The 14,258-nt window shown below is 39.0% G+C and overlaps 1 protein-coding gene and 1 pseudogene across 1 annotated transcript in view; both read left to right on the top strand.

The window, feature by feature from the left end:
* TTC6 (tetratricopeptide repeat domain 6) overlaps positions 1-14,258 on the top strand; it is a 377,901-nt gene that overhangs the window by 79,263 nt on the left and 284,380 nt on the right. The window lies entirely within an intron of this gene.
* LOC139438667 (alpha- and gamma-adaptin-binding protein p34 pseudogene) lies at positions 5,447-6,230 on the top strand (annotated as a pseudogene).

The raw sequence follows: 14,258 nt of genomic DNA, 5'->3' as shown, positions 1-14,258 counted from the left end.
CCCCAGCTCCACATCAAAGCTCTACCTTTCTTCTCTGCCGTGTCACCCACCAAGGGGGTTGGAACCTTAGTGTTCTATTGACATGGCCCAATCAAAGCATTAATCATTATTTGATCAAGTAAAAGTTAAACCTCAGAATCCAGTCCAATCTAATATGCCCAGAAGGACAGCTCAGATAAAAAAACATAATCCATATCTATTTTTGGAATTCATAAACAATATCATACTACTACACTGGGGAACACAAAAGAATCCATCACTGACGTCATATATAAAACAAACATAAGAAGACTCTGAGAGGTGGAGAGAATCCAGATGAGCTAAGGACCTTAGTATGCAAAGAACAACATGAGGATAAGTTCTCTATTTTTAAAATTTTTATTTTATTTTTTGTGTGGGTATGGGTGTGGGTGTTTGTATGTTTCTCTCATGTATCCTAGACATGGAGCTAAAGAATCTGGCAACCTAAAATGTTAATGGTCATAGTAAGAAAAGCCCCAATGAAAGTCCATTTTCTTTAGCCAAAGGATCAAAAAAGGGACAACCTACAAAGACAGAAAGCTTTTAGACAACTGTGGTAGTTTGGTATTGTTTATGAATTCCAAAAATAGATATTGGATTGTGTTTATAAACTAGTCTGTTCCTCTGGGCATATTAGATTGTATTAGATTCAGAGGTTCACTTTTACTTTATTAAATCAAGATTAGGGTTTTTATTTGACCATATCATTAGGGTGATTCAGATTGAGTCCACACCCATGCCCCCATTTGTGGGCTATATAAACAGATTCTCAATCAAAGACAGGAAAGTAAATACATGGAGAAGGAGAACACAGAGAGCTTAGAGTTTTTATTCTGGAGCCCTGGGGAGAGATCAGAGCCATTCACCTGATAGTTTACAGCTGGCCTTGTGGAGAGAGCAGAGCAACTGAGCCCAGAAAGAGAAGTGCTCCAGGAAGAGAGGAGCCTTATACCAGCCTACAGGTGATATTAGAAGAAGCTGGGACCGTGGAGCCTTAAGTGGAAGAGGAAGGTTGAACCCTCACAGAGACTGGCAGCCATCTTGCTCCAACACATGATAAAAGACTTTGGTGAGGGAAATAACTTACTCTTTATGGCCTAGTAAATATAAGCTTCTACCCCAAAAAATACCCTTTATAAAAGCCAACAGATTTCTGGTATTTTGCATCTGCATCCTTTGGCTGACAAATACAACAATAACTGCTTTATTCCAGCCAAACATGGCAGAAAAACCTGTGGCCCCACCTCTAAAAGCAATGGCTGAGTGAGGAAACTAGACTTCCAATCTCACCAAGCTGTAATGAGGCACTCCAATCTCTCCTTGCTGGGGTGGTGTCACCCTGATGAGATGGTGTCAGTGTAGAGTCAAGACTTTTATCATTGCCCAGTGATAGAGGATACCCTCTCTCCTCTCTCCCCTCACTTTGGTGTCTGTGGAGGCCATGTGGAGAAAAATAATGAGACAGTCTTAACCCCCCCCCCCCCCCAATAAGGGCGGTATCAACAGAGGCCTAATGGAGAGCCAGAACTCCCACTTCCCTACCCCTGGTGTCAACAGATGCTGAGTGGGGAACTTGGACTTCAACCCCTACCTGGCAGTAATAAGGCAGGACACACCCAGCACTTTCCCTACTGGAGTGGTGTCAAAGGCAGCCAGCTTAAACAGAAGGTTTAAATAAGCTCCAGAAACTCATGGCATAGCACCTCAAGTATCTAGGATTTAAGGGAAAATTCATGTTTCATACCAAGGGCCAGGAACATTTCAACTTTAAAGAAAAAAATAAATAGATGCTGTAGCAGTCAGCCAAAAGGTATGCTCATGCAATGTACCAGAAATCTGTTGGCTTTTATAGAAGGTATTTATTTGGGGTAAAAGCTTACAGTTACAAGGCCCTAAAGAGTCCAACCCAAGGTACCATAAGAGGTACTTCTTCAACCAAAGTCTGTTGGCATGTGTTGAAGCAAGATGGTGGGTGATGCCTGTGAGGGTTCAGCCTTCCTCTTTCCTCCTAAGGCTCCATGGTCCCAGCTTCTTCTGATCTCAGCTACAGGCTGGCATAGGGCTTGTCTCTCCACCTGGGGCTTGTTTCTTTCCTGGTTCAGCTGCTCTGGTCTCTTCACAAGGTCAGCTGTAAACTATCAGGAGAATGGCTCAACTCTCTTCCTGGGTCCTCTGCCCTGTCTATGAAGTTGTCTTTCTTCCTCTGCAGATCTTTTCTCTGTATCTGCTTCTATGTTCTTGATTGAGTGTCCATTATATAGCCCAACAAGGGGGTGGGGCTCAAATCTGCACACCCTAATGAAGTCTAATCAAAGCTCTAATCTTTAACATAATCAAGTGAATGTAAAGCCTTTGAATTTAAATCAATCAAAGGGTATCAAGCCCAGAGGAACAGACCAGTTTACAAATATAATCTATATCTCTTTTTGGAATTCATGAATAATATCAGACTGCCACAGATGCCAACATTGAGATGGCAGTGATATTAGAATTATATTACAAAGATTTAAAAGCAGGATAAAATGCCTCAATTAGTAATTACAAACACTCTTGAAACAAATGAAAAAGTAGGAAGTCTCAGCAGAGAAATAGAAAGTCTCAGGAAAGAAACAAAAGATATAAAGAACCAAAGAAGGAAGTAGAGGGGGCCCAAGTGATTGGGCTTCCACTTACCATATGGAGGACCCAGGTTCAATCCCTGGGGCCTTCTGGTAAAAAAAAAAAAAAAAAAAAGGTGTGCCTGTGCCGTGAGCCAGTGCCTGTGTGGCAACCTGTGTGGCAAGCCAGTGCCCGTGTGGCAAGCCAAGTGCCTGTGTGGTGAGCCAGTGCCCGTGTGGTGAGCCATGCAACAAGATGACACAACAAAAAAAGGGATGAAAGGGAGAGTCCAGGTGAGACGCAACAGAAACCAGGAACTGAGGTGGTACAAGTGACAGGGAACCTCTCTCCACTTTGGAGGTCTCCAGGATTGAATCCTGGTGAATCTTAGAGGAGAAAATGAAGAGAAGACAAAAAGAGAAACAGACACAGAAGATCACGTGGTGAATGGACACAGATAGCAAAAACTGCGGGAGCAGGGAGAAGAACCAAAGGCATGTATAAAACTGAAAAATTCAACATCTGAAATAAAAACTCAATGGATGGGCTCACCAGCTGAATGGAGTGGACAAAAGAAAGAATTAGTAAACTTGAAGATAGAACAATACCATTTACACAATCAAAAGAGAGACAGTAGACTACAATGAAAAATAACAGGTTCAAGAACCTCTGATACTATAACAAAAGATCTAACATGCATGTCATTGGAGTCCAGGAAGGAGAGAAAAAAGAGGGCCGAACTGAAAAATTACTCAAATAACTAATGGCTGAAAATGTTCTAAGTTTGATGAGATATAAACCTACACATTCACAAAACTCAGCAAACCCCAAACAGGATATACCTAAAGAAATATAGACCAAGAAACAATAGTCAAATGTATGAAAATTTAAGATTTTGGAACAAATCTTGAGAGCAGCGAGAGAAACAACATGCTACTTATAAGGAAAAAAAAAAACACTTTGAATTTCAGCAGATTTCTCATCAGAAACCATGGAGGTCAGAAGGAAGCATACATAACATTTTTCAAGTGCCGAAAGGAAAGAACTGTGAACCTAGATTTCTATATCTAATGAAAGTATTCTTCAGGAATGAAGGGAAATCAAGACCTTGACAGATGAATGAAAGCTAAGAAAATTTGTTGCTAGCAGTCTTACATTTAAAGGATGGCTAAAGGAAGTTCTCTAAACAGAAAGGAAATGACTTAACAAAAAAGGATTCTTGGAGCATCAGGAAGAAAGAAAGAAAATGGTAAAGAAAAATATGTTTGAATGCAATAGACTTACTTTCTTCTCTTGAGTTTTCTAAATGATTATTGACTTTTGAAGCAAAAACAATAATATTATAAATCGGGGAGGGTAAAGGGACATAAAGGAGATAAGTCTTCTATATTTTCTTCAAATTGGCAAAATGACACTAGTAGACTGTGATAAGTTATGTACATATAATGTAACACTTAGAGAAATGAGGAGACACACACAAAGACACTCTAGATAAATAAAAAATAAAATTCTAAAAATATTAGCCTCTAAGAAGGCAGGAAAAAGAAAATAGAACAAAAAACCAATGAACAAACAAAAAACAATAAATAAAATGGCAGACCTAAGCTCTAATATGTTAATAATTACATTAAATGTAAGTGATCTAAATATACCAATTAAAAGACAAATATTGGCATGGGGATATATTGTCTAAAATAAAACTCTTTTCAAGTATTATGATACAGGCAGGTTGAAAGTCAAAGGATGAAAAAATACATAGTATCCACACATTAATCAAATGGAAGCACAAATGTCTATATTAATATCAGATAAAATTGATCCCAGAGCAAAGAAAATTATCAGAGATAAAGAGGGACATTAAATTGTGATAAAGGAGTAAATCCACCAAGGAGACATAGCAATTCTGAATGTATAGGCCACAAACAACAGAGCTTAAATATGTGAAGTAAAAACTAAAGGAGGTTTAGACAATTCCACTATTACAGCTGGGGACTTCAACATCCCTCTCAACAATTGCTAGAATAACTTAACAAAAATCCCTTCGACCCAACCAGAAGGAGCTAATCAACATTTATAGAACACTGCACACAATGGAAGAATATGCATTATTTCCAAATATCCATGGAACATTTACTAAGATAGACCATAAAGCAAATTTAGAAGAATTGAAATCATACCCATATATTCTCTGACTACAATGGAATTAAACTAGTAATCAATAACAATGATAATAGGAAAATCCCCAAACACTTGGAAACTAAACAATGCAGTTCTAAATAATTTATAAACCAAAGTGAAAGTCTCAGAGAAAAAAATACACTGACCTGAATTAAAGGAAAATACAGGAGCAAGTGTAGCTCAAGTGGTTGAGTAAGTGCTTACCATGTGTGAGGTGCTGGGTTTAATCCCTGGTAACACCTAAAAAAAAAAAAAGCAAAACAAAAACCCAGCATGTCAAAATTTATGGAAGACAGCTAAAGTAGGGCTGAGGGGGAAATTTATAGCACTAAACGCACACATTAGGAAAAAGGAAAAGTGTTAAATGAATAAATGTAACCTCCTACCTACTGCTGTAATGGATAGATTACAGAAACAAGTAACAAAATATCTATTTTGAAGAAAAGTGTTTAAAAGCATTTGATCCCGGGAACAGGCTTGCTAGTGCAGCTACTGCTGTGGGCGTCCCCTGTGCGCTTGTCACCAGCTGCTCCTCCGCCTTCACTGGCAACTGGCTGGTTCAACATATACTTGGAACAGAAGATATTATCACAGAAGTGACTTCCAATGATGCTGTGAGATTGTATCCCTGGACTATTGATAATAAATACTATTCAGCAGATATCAATCTATGTGTGGTGCCCAACAGATTTCTCATCACTGCAGAGATTGCAGAGTCTGACCAAGCATTTGTGGTATACTTTGACAGCATGCAAAGATCTGGTCTTGATAGTGTTTCCTCATGGCTTCCACTGGCAGAAGCATGGTTACCTGAGGTGATGATCTTGGTCTGTGACAGAGTGTCAGAAAATGGTGTAAACCGGCAAAAAGCTCAAGAATGGTGTATCAAGCATGGCTTTGAATTGGTAGAACTTAGTCCAGAGGAGTTGCCTGAGGAGGATGATGACTTCCCAGAATTTACAGGAGTAAAGCGAATTGTGCAAGCTTTGAATGCCAATGTCTGGTCCAACGTAGTAATGAAGAATGATAGGAACCAAGGCTTTAGTCTTAGCTCATTAGCTGGAGCAAACCATACCATTGGGTCAGCAGAGACGGATCATTCAGAGCCCCATTTGCCAGCAGCAGATAGAACTGAATCCCTCTTGGATCATCGGGGTGGTGCATCTGATGCAGCAGATGCCCAGGTCGATAGTACTATGGATCCTATGTTAGACTTGGACATTCAAAAATTAGCCAGTGTTACTACTGGAGGAGGAGATTTGGAGAATTTTGAAAGACTATTTTCAAAGTTAAAGGAAATGAAAGATAAGGCTGCAACGCATCCTTATGAGCAAAGAAAGTTGCATGCAGAAAAGGTGGCCAAAGCATTCTGGATGGCAATTGGGGGAGACAGAGATGAAATTGAAGACCTTTCATCTGATGAAGAAAATTAAATCATTCATAATGGGGTTTGACTAACCAAGATGCTACTCCCTTTATCTGAGTTAAGGGAATATTTCCCTACTCAACACAGTTATATTTTGCTGAAATTCCCATTATGATGTTGACCATCTGGCTTGTTTCTAGGATTTCCTTAATTTTAGATTTTAGTAAAGATTTGAGGAATTGTTTCTCTCTCAGTATGTTATGAGATAGTAAGGAGTATAATGATTATAAGGAGTCACAGTTTTTCAGATGTACTTTTTTGTTCTAGGAACAGGGTAGATAGAATGAAGTCTCTGTGATTTGTCTAAGTTAAGGAAGAAGAAGAAAACCACTATGCCATTCCTGGTAAGCTTTCTAAATAGCATTCCCTGCATTCAAACTTGGTTATCACAGAGCTGGAGCTTGTGCCACCTTCCCTGGATGCTTTGGATTTTCTGGTTGAGTGTTGTTTTACTGTTTTCAAGGAGCATGCTCTTCTGACCTGAGATGCTTTGATGGGAAGAAAGGAGGCAGCTGCAGTTGTAATCTGCACTATGCTATAGGTGGGGGCAAAGTCAGTGGCCCCAGGTTAGTCTCTAACTAAAAAAAACACCTGTTTCTAGGCTTTTCATTTGAGGTATAGTGTCTGAGCTCCTTCTGGAAAGTACTGAAAAATCAGCGTGAATTTTTCACTTTGATAAGGATAAAACAAACCTCTCTACAAGAGCGTTGTGGTGTGTGTGTGTGTGTGTGTGTGAGAGAGAGAACCTTAAGTAATTCCTAAATTAGCTATGGAAACATATGTGATCATACACCAGGATTTTTGCAGTAGCATTATCCTGAAGAAACTCTTCTCCCTTAGAGTTTTTCCCTACTACTTGAGATGTCAGAGCTGTGTTGTCACACAATATACCCTCACAACAAACTGTTTCCCCCTCTTTCTTTTTGAAAGCCAAACAGAGATCACTGCCAAAGAAGTGACACTAAGGGGTGGGTGAGGTGGGGAAGGACATGAAATGTTGGGCAATGAATTCCTGAGCATCTTGGGGGTTGACTGTTCCTCTCTCACTTCCCAGGGCTCCCACCCCCAGGCAACATCCTTTGTTCTTTATCCTTTGAGAGGTCAAGGTCGTGCTTGAGGGGGGGTCAGCCTCAGGGGAACCTGAAGAGAAAGTTTCCAAAGGAAGAGTGGAACGTACAGCAAATAAAATCCTTATTTCTGTTTTTTTATGTTGATACTTTTTAAAATGACTTATGATTAATGCCAAGGGTCTAAACTGCTGACAGAAGACAGAGTGAGGACTGGTTGTGGGCTTGTGGATACGAACCCGCTCGCCCAGTGTGGAAGAAACACAGGTTAGGTCATAAGCACAGAAATACTTCATACCCCCTCCGAGGACCACCTTATGAGCTAGCAGCCCCTGAAGTAAATGACAGAAGGAAAGGAGTGCTGCAAGTTCAAGACCATGGCAGCCACACAGAGGGAAAGTTTCAGGAGGGTTAAAACATTCAAGAAAAGGTATTCCAGGGGACTTTGAAAGCTATCTTCCTTGGTGACCTTTATTTTAGTTCTTTTTTTTTATTGTTCTGAAGGACTGGGCAACTACAGCTTTTTCTAATATGTTTTCCCTAACTATGTGGCCAAATGTACTTTCTAAAACCTTCCATGTTCCACCTTTCATTTTGCAACCCCAGAGCCAACTCCCCTACATTCCTCAAATAATGATGTAGCAGGTGATGAACTATAGTTGCCCAGTCCTTCAGAACAATAAAAAAAGAACTTGCAGCACTCCTTTCCTTCTGTCATTTACAAATACTGGTTTGAATTCTTGCTTTCATTTATTTTGGGTATTTACCCAGAAGTGGGATTGCCAGACATATGGTAATTCTATACCTAGCTTTCTGAGGAGTTGCCAAACTGTCTTGCACAGTGGCTCTACCCCTTTACATTCCCACCAGCAATGAATATTTCTATTTCTCCATATCCTTTCCAAAACTTGTAATTAAAAAAAATAGTAGTCATTTTAGTAGGTGTGAATTGATGTCTCACTATGATTTTGATTTACATTTCCCTAATAACTAATGATGTTGAACATTTTTTCATTGTTTTTGAGTCATTTGTATATCCTTTTTGGAGAAATGTCTATTTAAGTCTCTTGTCCAGTTTTAAAATGGGTTCCTTATTTTTTTATTGTTTGAGTTGTGGGATTTCTTTATATATTCTGGATATTAAACCTTTATTGGATATGTGGTTTCCAACTATTTTCTCCCACTGAGTAGATTGTCTTTCTACTTTTATGATAAAGTCTTTTGATACAAAAAAGATTTAAATTTTGATACAGTCCCATTTACATGTTTTTTTTTTGTTGTTGTTGTTGCTGTTATTGTTGTTTTACTTTGGGTATAAAGTCTAAAAAACCATTGCCCAACACAAGAGTCTGAAGATGCATCTCTATGCTTTCTTCCAGGAGTTTTACAGCTGGTTTTTATGTTTAATCTTTGATCATTTTGAGTTAATTGTTATGTATGGTGTGAAGTAGGGTTCTACCTTCATTCTTTTGCAGATGGATATCCAGTTCTCCAGCACCATTTGTTGAAGAAACTATTCTTTCCCAATTGAGTGGCCTTGGAAGCCTTGTCAAAAAATCAGTTGGCCATAGATGTGAGGGTCTATTTCTGAACTCTCAATTCTATTCCATTAATCTATGTACTAGCACTATCCTTGAACGAGTACCATGCTGTTACGACCACTGTTGCTTTGCCATAATTTTTGAAGTCAGGATTTTATTCTTTATTTTCACAATTATTTTTGGCTCTTTGGGGCCCCTTACCATTGCAAATAAATTTGATAACTAGCTTTTCCATTTCTGCAAGTAGGTTGTTGGAATTTTGATTTTGATTACATTGAATCTTTAAATCAGTTTTGGTAGATTTAACATCTCAGTAATATTTAGTCTTCCAGCCCATGAGCATGGAATGTCCTTTCATTTATTTAGCTCTTCTTTGATTTCTTTTAGCAAAGTTTTATAGTTTTTCATGTATAAGTCCTTTACCTCTGTATTAGCCTGCCAAAGGACTGTCAATGCAAAGTACCAGAAATCTGTTGGCTTTATAAAGGGTATTTATTTTGGGTAAAAGGTTACAGTTATAAGGTGGTAAAAAGCCCAACTCAAGATTGCTTTCTCACCAAAATCCATTGCCATGTGTTGAAACAAGATGGTCACTGATCTCTGGCTGGTCTCTGCCTTCCCCTCTGGGCTTCCTCTTCCTCTTGAGGCTCCACTGCCCTGTTTCCTCCCTATTTCAGCTGCAGGCTGGCATGTCTTCGTAATCAGTCTCAGCTGTTCTTTACAATCTCAGCTATAAGCTGTCAGGCAAAATGAGTCATCTCTCCCCAGCACTTCAGCTGCTTGAGGCTTCTTCTTTCTGTCACATGACTGGATAAAAAATGACAGAGCTCTCTCTTTCCCTGTGTCTGTCTCAGTAAGTGTACATTTATATCAGACCTATCAGAGGAGCAGGGATTAAACCTGAGTTGCACTCATTGACCTGGTCAAATCAAAAGCCCTAATTTTAACAGATAATCTAATCAAAGACACTTCAGCTGAATTTAATGCAATCAAAGGGTATCAAACCCAGAGGAATAGGTTAGTTTATAAACATAATCTTCCTCTTTTTTGGATTCATAAAATAATCTCAAACTGCTACAACATCCATGGTTTAATTTATTCCTAGATATTTGATTCTTTTAGTTGCTAACGTAATTGGAATTTTTTCCTAGAGTTCCTTCTCAGGTTGCTCATTACTAGTGTATAGAAACTACTGATTTTTGCATGTTGATCTTGTACCCTGCAAATTTGCTGAATTTGTTTATCAGCTCTAGGAATTTTGTAGTAGATTTTTTGGAACTTTTTATATATAATGGATCACATCATCTGTAAATAATGGAAGTTATGCTACTTCCTTTCCAATTTGGATGCCTTTTTTTTTTTCTTTTTCTTGCCTAACTGCTTTGGCTAGAACTTCCAATACAATGTTGAATAACAGTGGTGACAGTGCGCATCCTTGTCTTGTTCCAGATCTTAGAGGCAAAGCTTTAAGTCTTTCACCAGTGAGTATGATGCTAGTAGTCGGTTTTTATATATGCCTTTTATCATGTTGATGAAGATTCCTATTCTTAGTTTCTAAGTTTTTATCAAGAAAGAATGTTGGATTTTGTCAAATACCTTGTCTGTGTCAATTGAGATGACTATGTGCTTTTTTTTTTTTCACCTTCATTCTGTTAATGTGTATTACATTAATCAATTTTCTTATGTTAAACCACCCTTGCTTACTTGGGATATATCCCACTTCATCACAGTGTGTAATTCTTATAATGTGCTACTTAAGAGTGTGCTATATAATTTCCATACATTTTATGGATTTTCTCTGCCCGTTATTGATTTCCAGCTTTATTTCATTATGGTCAGAGTAGATGCTTTGTCTAATTTCAATCTTTTTAAATTTATTACTGGTTTTGTGACCCAACATGTGGTCTATCCTGGAGAACAATCCATGTGCACTTGAGAAGAATGTATATCCTGCTGTTTTGAGAGTACAATATTCTGTATATGCCTGTTAGGTCCACTATCAGGAAGTATGCCTGTTTTTAAAAAAGATTTATTTACTTATTCCCCCTTACCCATTGTTTTTGCACTTATCTGCTCTCTGTGTCCATTCACTGTGTGTTCTTGTCTTCTCTTTAGGCAGCACCAAGAACTGATCCTGGGACCTTCTGGAGTGGGAGAGAGGTGCTCAACCTCTTGCGCCACCTCAGCTCCCTGGCCTGCTGTGTCTCTTACTGTCTCTCCTCTTTGTCTCTTTTTGTTGTGTCATCTTGCTGCGCCAGCTCTCTGTGTAGGCCAGCACTCCATGTGGGTCAGCATTCCTGCATGGGCCAGCACTTTGCCTGAGGCAAGCTCACCACGTGGGCCAGCTTGCCTTCACCAGGAGGCCCCGGGAATCGAATGCTGGACCTCCCATATGGTAGATCACTTGAACCACATCTGCTTCCCATGGTGTATGCCTTTTTAAATTCAATTGTATTCTAACTCTTATACCAAATTAGGGTAGAGTTACATATTGAGGATACAGTATTATTTGCCGTTATCCGTTTATTTCTCTTTAATGAAGAGCTTCACTTCTTCACACCGTGCCAAGCCATTCTTCCCTCCTTTTTCCCTATCACTCTGAAGAAGGACCTTTACTGAATCTTGAAGGGCAGGTCTTTTGGTAATGCAGTTTCTCGGTTTCATTTACCTACGAATGTTTTAAACTTGCCCTCATTTTTGAAGGGCAGTTTTGCTGGGTAAAGAATTTTTGGCTGGCAGTGTTTCTCTTTCAGTACTTCAAATTTATTAGACCACTGCCTTCTTGCCTCCGTGGTTTCTGGTGAGAAATCATCACTTAGTTATTGGGGATCCCTTGTATGTGATGAAATGCTTTTCTCTTGTTCTTTCAGAATTCTCTCTTTATCCTTGTCATTTGATATTCTGATGAGTATATGTTTCAGAGTAAGTCTGTTAGCGTTTATTCTGTTTGAAGTACCTTGCACTTCTTGGACATGTGTATTTCTGTCTTTTTTTTAAGAGTGGGAAATTAAAAAAAAATAGTTTTAAAAGATACATAGATCAAACAAAATGTTACATAAAAAATATAGGGGATTCCCATATGCCCCACTTCCCACATACCCCATTTTTCCCACACTGACAACTTCTTTCACTAGTGTGGCACATTCATTGCAATTGATGAATACATTTTGGAGCACTGCTATACAACATGAATTATAGTTTACATTGTAGTTTGTACTCTCTCCCAGTTCATTCGGTAGGTTATGGCAGGATATATAATGTCCTACATCTGTGATATCATTCAGGACAACTTCAAGTCCCAAAAATGCCCCCATATTACACCTCTTTTTTCCTCTCCCTGCCCTCAGTAACTCCAGTGGACACTGTCTCCACATCAATGATATAATTTTTCCATTGCTAGAATCACAATAATTCTATAGTAGGATACGAGTAAGTCCACTCTAGTCCGTATTTTATTCCCCAATCCTGTAGACTTTGGGATGGTGATGTCCATTTCATCTCTTATTTGATAGGGGCCTTTGATCCCACATGGCTGACAGATGGGACTCTCCTGCTTGAAGTTGTAGACTCTCTCGATTCCTTGGTTTGGTGGTTGTCCATCCTCACCTCTTTGTTAGCTGTCCTGGGTGAGTCTAATGAACAGGAGAGTAGGTGTTGCAACTCCACTGAGGTTCAGGGCCCAGCTGGCACATGGACTTCCCAGAGATTCAAGTCTCCTGGACATACACCCACTAATATCAGTGCCAACCACAGGTTCAATAAAAGGGATGGAAGATGCATGTGTAGAGAAGTCACATCTGAGACCAACTCTGTCACACTTGGGAGCACAAACTCCAAAGTAGGGCCCAACTGGCAAGGCATTGGCAAGGCACCAAACTCTGGAGCCAAGAACTATAGGATCTGGGTGTCTTCATAGACCTCAGGAGCACCACTACCTGGGGTAGTATCTACTTTGGCTGTCTATGAGATTCTGTTGAGATGTGCATAAGTGCCACCCCTCTGATGACCTCCCAACTCATTTTGAAGTCTCTTAGCTCATTTGTCTTTACTATTTCCCCCTTTTATTCAAGATCTTTTTTCAGTTGCATCACCAGCCGGTGCTTAGTAGTAATTCCTTGGTGCCAGGGAGGCTCATCCCTGGGAGTAATGTCCCATGCTGGGGGGAAGGTAATGTATTTATATGCTGAGTTTGGCTTAGAGAGTGGCCACATTTGAGCAAAAAGGAGGCTCTTAGGAGGTAACTCTTAGGCACCCTGCAATTCTAGGCCACGTTGAAATTTCAAACACAAAAGGCTCATAAGCATAGTCATCAGTATCAAGGGCCCATCAATGGACCACCCTTCTTCACTGGTCATTCCCCCTGCACTTGGGGGATTGTTTCTGCTCCATTGGAGAATGCCACAGAGCTCCCCAGGATGGGAACCCAGCATTCCTTCAGTGTTACATGAATCTCTACCCACTGTGGCAATACCCAGTGAACATCTAAACATATCAACATACCTTATATGCATGCCTAGGTGAACTCCCTCCCATGCATCCCCCATCAATGATGCCCCACACCAATGCTTCTCCACTGCAGTAGTTGAATCCCTCTGTGATCCAAAACTTCTTAAAAAATGAAGCCAAATATATTGCCAAATTCAAATAATAGGAAAATGAGATGGTAATGATAGGTTTAAACATGAGAAATAAAATTCATAATTTAGAAAAACTAAAATAAAGTGAAAAATAAATTGGGTTATTAAATAAAAAATATTAATTTTTTTTACTTTTTGCCTTTCAACCCTGTAATAGCTATTGTCCTGTATATATAGTGCCAGTTTCTTCCATTTCTTTCTCTGTGTCTTACTTTATTTTTTTTTTTTCCATTATGTCTTCAAGGAAGTTTTAGGTCACAGTAAAGTCGCACACAGAATATAGGGAACTCCCATATACCCAACATCCTCTCCCTTTCCCCCTTCCCTATTAACAATCTTTTTACATGTGGCTAGTACATTTGTTACAACTGATGTACAAATATTGAAACATAGCTACTTACCATGGTCAGTAGTTCACATGATGGTTTACATTTTAAGAGTGGGAGTTTTTTGCCATTGTTTCCTCAAATATTTTTTTCTCTCCCTTTCTCCTTCTCTTCTTTTGGGATTCCCATAATACTTATTTTTATACACTTCGTGCTGTCACTGAAGTCCCTGAGAAACTTCAATTTTTTTCTCTATCTGGTCTTCTGATTGTATTATATCAATTGTCTTGTCTTTTATTTCAGTGATTCTTTCTTCTGTATGTTCAAATCTTCTGTCATGTGCCTCTAATGTATTTTTTCATCTTAAAAACAATTTATTGATGTATATCATTCATACATGAACATATATAAACAATATGTGTATAGTAAAAGTTGTGAACTTACAAAAACAAACATGCATAACA

Source organism: Dasypus novemcinctus, chromosome 3 (assembly GCF_030445035.2).
Source record: "Dasypus novemcinctus isolate mDasNov1 chromosome 3, mDasNov1.1.hap2, whole genome shotgun sequence".
Taxonomy (NCBI): Eukaryota; Metazoa; Chordata; class Mammalia; order Cingulata; family Dasypodidae; genus Dasypus; species Dasypus novemcinctus.
This window is presented reverse-complemented; position numbering and strand designations above follow the sequence as displayed.